An 8,706-nucleotide genomic window follows, 5' to 3' on the forward strand; every position below is an offset into this window, starting at 1 on the left:
TATGTAACCCCAGTTCTCAGAGTAACATGAAGTGAGATGTCTCACGATGGGATGCACCTCAACGCGTATGCAAACAGAAGCATCAATTTCATTACGCCAATCCTGATTGGCTGGTGATCTTGACGTCTACGTCAGGGAATCCACCCACCCTTTAAGTAGCTTGCGCTACGTCGCAGCGTAATTCAAAAATAAGCACCTCTTCTCGCTTCGCCTTAGCAAGAAGGGCCTTCTGGTGAGACATCTCACTTCATGTTACTCTGAGAACTGGGGTTATGTAAGTAACCTATAGTTCTCATTCATAACACTCCGTTCGATGTCTCACTATGGGATATTGAAACTCCCGTATTGCTAGACATGCTTATCTCGAAAATCAACAAAACAACCAGAACTTAACAAGTAGAACCCTGTCTCAACACGGGACCCAGCACTGCGCAGGCCACACTTGGAGCAGAGACATCTAGCCTGTTAAAGCGGACAAAAGTGAGCAGTGCCCGTTGGTGCCTGCAAACCCTGACTCGTATAAGCCAGAGCAATCGGTTCCACAATCCATTGGGAGAGCCGTTGCCTGGTAACGGGCTTGCCCTTATGAGTGTTAGCCCAGGATAAAAAGAGTTGGTCATTGCATCGAAACTCTTTTGACCTGTCCATATAGGTGCGTAAAGCACGGACTGGGCACAGCAAATTCGGCCGCTGTTCCTCAGAGGAAGACAATGGCGGAAGAAATGCCTCAATGTCAATGGGGGTACATGAGCCCAACCAACATAGGTACAAAGGCAGGGTTGGGCTTCAGCAACACTCTCGTTTGCCCCGGGGCAAACTGAGTGCATGAAGGATGTACAGAGAGCGCATGAATGTCACTGACTCGCTTGGCAGATGCCAGAGCCAGTAACAACACTGTCTTCAGTGACAGGTGTTTCATGTCAGCTTCTTCCAGGGGTTCAAATGGAGGCCGAGTGAGCCCATCTAAAACCACTGCCAAGTCCCATAAGGGCACCAGTGACCTGGAAACAGGGAGGAGCCTGCGAGCCCCTTTCATAAAACGGCAGACCAAGGGATGGTGGCTAGCCGTCTTTCCCTCAAAGCCCACATGGCATGCAGCAATAGAAGCCAGGTACACTTTGATCGTAGAGAAAGCTCTGTGTTTATCAATCAGGTCCTGTAGAAATGATAGAATCACCCCGACAGGACATTGAAAAGAGATGTGTCCCTTTTGAAGGCACCACTCCTCAAACACCCTCCACTTACAGTCATAGAGGGACCTGGTGGAGGAAGCTCTTGCACTCTGAATAGTGTTTATCACCTTCTGAGGGAGTCCCACTGTATTCAGGTTATACCACTCACGGGCCAGGCCCATAGTGTCAAGCGCTCTGGGTGTGGGTGAAAGATCGTCCCCCCCGCCTGAGACAGTATGTCCCTGCGTAGCGGGAGCTGCCACGGCTGCCCGCACAGCAGCTAATATATCTCCGCCAGCCAGTACATTGCAGGCCAGTGTGGAGCTATTAGGATCAGTGTGTGGCGTTGTTCTCTCACTCTGGCCAAAGTTGGGGGTATCCGAGCCAGGGGTGGGAACGCGTACAGGAGGACCGGAGGCCAAACGTGCGCTAGCGCGTCCACGCCTAACGGTGCGTTTAAATCGCGCATTGAAAAGAACAGCTGACATTGAGCGTTTTCTTTTGATGCGAACAGATCCACCACGGCCCGGCCGTAACGCACCAACAGCTGACTCACAATTATTGGATGTAGAGTCCAGTCTGCATATAGTGTGCACCTCTGGAAAGCAGATCTGCCCCGAGGTTCATCACTCCTGGTACGTGCATCGCTCTCAGAGAGAGGAGACGTCCCAGTGCATAATTAGCTTAGATGGCCCTGTGGGCCCAATAGAGATTGCCCTGAAAAATGCGCGCGGACGAAATGACGCACGAAGGTTTGGGGGGCCTCCCCCTAGAACATTTAGATTTTTGCATGTCTTAGATGCTGCCTGGTGCATTCTCTAGACTGAATTATAAGATGAACCACCACAATATTACAATTTCAATTGTATTCTTCATTTCACTTGTTTGTGTTTGCTTGCTTGCATGCCATGCATAGCTATAATAAATACTTAAGTTGTTGGTCAAGACACTTTCCATCTGATGAAGGCAAATGCCTTCCCAGATGTAAAAAAGTAGAAAACATTACATGCAGTTATAACTGCCAAAACAAACATTATTTACGCTATTATGGCCCCTGTTAAAAATGTTTGTAATGTTATCTACTGTAAATTGGTCGAAGATATGCCTCCTCATCCAGAAGCTGACCGAGCAGACCCGAGCAGCCGAGTGCATCCGCGAAGCACACACAATGGCGACGTCAGAGTTCCCGTTAGCAAGCAAATCTAAATCTCTTCGGTCAAAATGTCCGGTCAAAATAATTTCCCTTGAGCGCAATACCGCTTCAGTTGCGCCACTTATGTGACAGACAAGAAGAGTATGTGACAGACAAGAGTAGTCAATTCTAATGTGTAACACTTAATGTGGAGAAAGAGATGTGCTGTATGGGTTGACTGTGCGTTGATCTGTTGCTAATGCCACGGGGTTCCGGTGGGCATGTAAACAAATGCATAATGCTGCACTATACTTTGTGGCCTCACCCAGTTGCATAGCGACACTTATTTTTTAGGTCACGGTGTCTTTTAATAAGCAGGTAGTCATATCATTAGCTAAAACTAGCTGGATCTGATCGATATGGACATAAACGCGAGTGAAGTCTAATCTGACGGGAGAGAGAGATCAGCTGCTGCTGACGAGTCGATGCGCAGCTCTGCATGATCACATGCAGCGGTGAGCGGAACAAAACACACACTTCAGGTTAGAATATCACACGTAGCTATTTGAATTACCTCTCAAACTACCTAAACTAGTTATAGATATGTTTAGTTTTACTGTCGGGTCACTCATTACTGGATCCGCGAGCTGCATGATACTGGTATAATAGATTGCCCGATCGGGCAACCAGCAGGTGAGGCTTCATGGCCCGAGCTAAATACTAGATGGCCCCGGGCCATCGGGCAGCCCTTAATGTCGAGCCCTGCGTCCGCAGCTCCATAAGATCAGTTTGCGTGCCAGCATGTGTAACTGGAGAGAACGCAAACCCCCTTGGCGGTTTATATACGATATTGTGGTCGTGTTGTCTGTCCTCACGAGGACATGATGTCCTCTGAGAAAAGGCAGAAAGCGTTTCAGGGTGAGGAACACCGCTAAAAGCTCCAGATAATTTATGTGTGACCGTTGGAGGTCTCTGCTCCAGAGACCCCTCACAGGTCGACCTTCGTATATACCCCCCCAGCCCGTCAGACATGGGTCTGTGGTGACCACCTTCCGCGATAGGACAGCACCCATAGGCACGCCCCGTACTAGTAAAGTTGTGTGCAGCCAGTGGCGCAGTGCCATTACGCATTTCATAGTGACCATCACTCTCCGCTTGCCATGACGCACGGGGTCCAGTATGAGGGCAGCTACCCAGCGCTGAAACTCCCTCATGTGTAAGCGTCCCAGTCGTACCACCAGGATGGCTGACGCCATGAGCCCCAGTAACCGCAGACATGATCTGAAGAGAACATAATTGCGTGGCTGGAAATGAGCGAGGCAAGCCCTGAAGGCTTTCACTCTCTCTGCTGACAGGCGGGCTGTGAAGGGCACCGAATTCAGGCGTAGGCCCAGGAAGAGTACAGTCTGGGCTGGGGACAACATGCTCTTTTCTGTGTTTATTACGAAACCCAGATCGAGCAGATGTTTTACGAGGACATTCGTCTGCCTAATAGCCTCTTGCTCCGACTGTGCGAGAAGGAGCCAATCATCCAGATAAGTTGCCAAGCGAATACCCTGTTGTCTTAACGGGGCTATCGCGGCTTCCGTACACCGTACAAACACTCGTGGGCTGAGAGACAGACCGAAGGGAAGTACTCTGTACTCGTAACAGACACCCTGAAAGGCGAACCTCAGATATTTCCTGTGTGGATAATATACTGGGATGTGGAAATACGCGTCTTTCAGGTCGACTGATGTGAACCAATCGTTTTGTCGCATGAGACGCAACAGAGATGTGTGAGTGAGCATTCTGAATTTGTATCTTTTGAGATATTTGTTCAGAGCCCTCAAATCTAGTATAGGCCGAATTCCGTTCCCTCCCTGTTTGGGAACGAGGAAATACTTGGAATAAAAGCCGCTCTGACTCTGTTCAGATGGTATTATAGATATAGCCTTATTTTCTAGTTGCGAAAGAATCTCTTGCTCCAGAATATGGGCCGACTCTCCCCGGGCTTGCAAATGCAGAATGCCCGAAAAGTGAGGGGGGGGGTGACAGCGAATTGGAGTCTGTAACCCCGTGCTATTGTCTTGAAAACCCAAGCAGAACCTGTGAGCATCCCCCACTTTTCGCTTCTCAAAGCGAGTGGAGATGTCACATCCCTGTCGTCTGCACTCTATGTCTTTATTTGTTGTGTTATGGGGCCCTCTAGTGTCTGAACACGGTGGTACCCCAGGTTGACAAACCCGGTCAACACTGCGCATGCACGTGGCGGTGATGCCTTCACAGCCCCGTCCATCGTCTGCCTTATGAGAGAGGCAGCAGCCACTCTTAGAAGGGGGGTAGACGTCAGACTGTTTATTGTTTTTATTGTTTTTCTTTTCATTTTTATTGACTGGACCTTGGCTTTAAGCCTGGAAACGACAGTGGAAAATGATTTATTAAGAAACAATAGTGATGACATGTGTTTGTGTGACTTAAACGAGCAGCGGAGCTTGCTGTCTTTGATGTTAAGTCCATTTCCCTCATGGCGCGAACTTGAGGATGACGTTCTGACATCACTTGAGGCGACGGGAAGATGGAGGCATGGTTGCACCCCGGAAACACATGAGCATCTAACACTGGAACGTGTTCTGGAGCTGGAGAACAGGGAACTTCCAGCTCTTTTATCGAGGAGAGGAGAGGAGGCTGTCAGGCCGCCCTTTTCTTCTTCCTCGTCTGGTGGCTGAAAGTCTGGACCGGCTGTGCCTGAGCGGCTGCTGCCAGAACCGGAGACTTTCTTGGCCAGCACGTCCTCGCCTCGTGTCTGGGCTGGAGACCCGGGGCGAGCTGTGGCCTCTGCTGTTTTGGGATCTTGAAACGGGCGGGATGTGAGGCAGCTTGAGTGAAGGACTGCCGCGGGCCCGTTGAAGGCGGCGGCTGGACCCTTCGGGGAAGACAAAGCTGGAGAGCCTCATCCTCCTTCTTTTTGGATTCACACCGCTGCTGCATCGAAGCTAGAGTGGAGCCAAATATGCCCTCGGGAACAATAGGCATGTCCAAGACGTCCTCTTTTTCCCGGTCTGAAAGGTTCGTCAGGTTAAGCCACCTGGCTCTCTCCTGTACCACCATTATCCCCAGTGCTTTGCCCGTGGCTTGGACTGCACAGCGCTGCACACGGAGGCAAATGTCCGTGATCGTTGCGATTTCGTCCCACACGGCAGGCTCAGGTTTGTTCGTCATGTCCTCGCAGAGCTCCGCCTGGTAGGCGGTCAGTAGCGAGGAGACGTTGAGCGCCCTGGCGGACAAAGCTGCGGCTTTATAGGCTCGTTCGGTCATTGCTGACTGGAAGCGGTCTGCCTTTGCTGGTAGCGTGGGGTTCCTGCTCGGTGCCGAAGCCAGCTCCGGTTGGAGATGGGCTGCCACCAGCGGCTCCATGGGCGGCATGCGGAGCAGGCCGAGCTTCTCCATGCCGTCACAGTCCAAAGAGGAGGCACCGTGGATTGGGGCCTTGTTGCTGAAAGGGCGGTCTCTCCACGAGACCGACACCTCGTCCAGCCTCTCTGGAAAGACTGGGAGAAGCTGCCTCTTCATCCTCGCTGCTTGGGGCAAGTTTTTCCCCCCATAGCGAGATCTGGAGGTCTCCTTGGCCACTTCAGGTCAGGGGATGTCCAGCCTGGACGCAGCGCGTTGGCACACGGCCTGCAAGTCCATACTGAGGCAGGGCGAAGCTGGTGTGCTTTCGCCCGGGGGAGCGGACATCGCCTCCGGCTTGGCAGCCTGGGCAGATGAAACGAAGAGGTCATCTTCGTGCTCATCCGAGTCGGATAAGTGGAACTCAGAGGCATCCTCTTCATCCTCCTCCATATAATCCAGCTCTAGGACATCCTCCGCGGGTGGAACCACAGTGAGGTCCAGTTGGGAGCCCCAGCTTGACACAGCGCGGGGCTCCGCTCTCGCGGCTCTTGCCGCCACCGGGCCCCAGCCTGAAACGCCGCGGGGCTCCGATTCCGCGACTACCGCCGTTGTTGAGCCCCAGCCTGACACAGCGTGGGGCTCAATCTCCGCGGCGGTCGCCACCATGTCCCGATTGCCGGCCGGCGAATCAACGGACATGAAGGGGTCCTGTCCCGACAGGCTAGCTTGGCGCGCGGAGGCTCTTGATGGTGAAGCGGACACAATGCCCGCATAAACCGGGGGTATCGATAGCTTCCTGAGCGTGTTGCAGCCCAAGGCAGGACGAGCAGACCTGGTGTGAGTCCGTGCCCGAGATCTTAAATCCGCAGCCGCAGAGCCGAGCCTCCGAGCCTCCGACTCCTTTGGTGTGAGGGAGAGAAGGGTCCATCCTCGTTCGCCGGGGTGTCAGCGCGGAGGGACAAGCTAGTAACATGTATGTTACCGAAAAAAAATCAAACCTTATCATTATTCCGAAAGGAAAAAACGACGGGGTAGATTTTTCTTTAAAAAATATGAACTGGTGTGTTAAAATCTTTCTTATCTCTGTCTCCTCTGGTGTGAGGGAGAGAAGAGTCCGTCCTCGCTCGCCGTGGTGTCGGCGCGGAGGGATAAACTAGCAACAGGTACGTTACTGTTTGAAGAAAAAAATCAAACCTTACCGTTATTTCGAAAGAAAAAACGGCGGGGCAGATTACAATATTAACTGGTGTGTTAATATTTGTGCAATTCTTCTGCGAAGCAAAAAAGTAACCGGCAAGCGCCCGTCGACCGAATGTTAGCTTGGGTTCAGTCTGTGGACCATGAAGCTAGCCCGGCTACTGATATTCGAGATGTGCAATGAAGCGAGAAGAGGTGTTTGAATGACCCTGCGACGTAGCGCAAGCTACTTAAAGGGTGGGTGGATTCCCTGACGTAGACGTCAAGATCACCAGCCAATCATGATTGGCGTAATGAGATTGATGCTTCTGTTTGCATACGCGTTGAGGCGCATCCCATAGTGAGACATCGAACGGAGTGTTATGAATGAGAACCATAGACTGTATATATAAATGGACGTAGGGTCCGTGACGTCACCCATAGGATTCTGCAGAGTTGCCGAGAAGCCCTTAGTAGGCGGAGTCGGCCACTAACGGCTCGACAGTGACATCAGAGTTCAACTCCCGCCTACTCCAGCCTGCTCCAAATAAGGGCAAAGAGGTGGGACCTCCTGCCACCGAGCTGAAAGTTCCAGAGCTAGCTGAAGCTACCAAGCTAAGCTAACATGCTCCCCATCTGCCGTGGCATTTTACGTGTCTAAGGTAAGCGGACATGAAACTATTCAGCAAAACTATAAATAATAATCTAAGTTATTGAGTTTTTAGCATAATGCTTCAGAATCTTAAAATCCCTTAACGTTTGTATGCAATTGTGCTAAATTCAACACTGGAATCAAGCAAATATTAATATGTTTGCATGACATTAGTTATTTATATTTTGATATCACTTAATTATACGTTTAATACATTTAAGTCAAGCTAAGGTACATGTGATGGTAGCTAGTTAGTGCTCTTACCTGTGAGGCCTCCTCCAAACAGCATAATAACCAGACTGTATCATTAAAACTAAGTACCAGTTCTAGATCCTTGACTTTGGACAAACAATTCAAAAGACAACATGTATTTAAAGACCAATCTTTATTTGAATGTGCCTCTTAACCTGATATATTAGTTATACAGTAATAGTATTGACAATCTAAAAAAACTGAGCAACTCAACAGTCAACTTTGTGTTTCTTATTGTCTAAAGCAGGGGTTTTCAAAGTGTGGGTAGGTGAGCCTCCCCTCAGAGAACATAAGAACAGCCGCGCCCCCCTTCCCAATTATTATCGCTGTTATTATTATTATTATTATTATTATTATTATTATTATTATTATTATTATTATTATTATTATTATTGTTGTTGCTATAATGCAGGGGTATTCAATTGCATTTCAAAAAGAGGTCCAGTAAGAGAAAATGTAATTAAATGCTCTGTTTTCGCTGTCTACCTTCCGTCATATGAAATTACTCCGACTGTTTCTCTCCTCTTGTCTCGTCTCTGTGTGTGTGTGTGTTTGAATCTATCGTGCTGACTGCACCGATTTGATTGGCTGAGTAGCGTCACCTCCTTAAAACATTAAACAATAACTTTTTTAAACCTTTTTATTTTTATGTTTTAAACATATTGTATAAAACTCCCCCACTACTTGGACTATTCCTTGCACCCCTCTAGAATAAGCCCGAATGGTCTCAACCATATTGCATCAGTAACGTGCACTTTTTATTATAACAAGATCGCAAGGACACTGGTAGCGATCGGAAAATTGAGTGTTGTTCAGTTTGTGTGTTGTGGAACATGCGTGTCCGTGCATGAAAATATACCACACACCCAATTACAATTGCATGTTCAATTCACTACCCTGGAAGTTAATACAGTTGTTAAAGTTGGAACAGCCTGTGGACAGCCATT

The sequence above is a fragment of the Notothenia rossii genome (assembly GCF_949606895.1).
Source record: "Notothenia rossii genome assembly, chromosome: 1".
NCBI classification, from domain to species: Eukaryota; Metazoa; Chordata; class Actinopteri; order Perciformes; family Nototheniidae; genus Notothenia; species Notothenia rossii.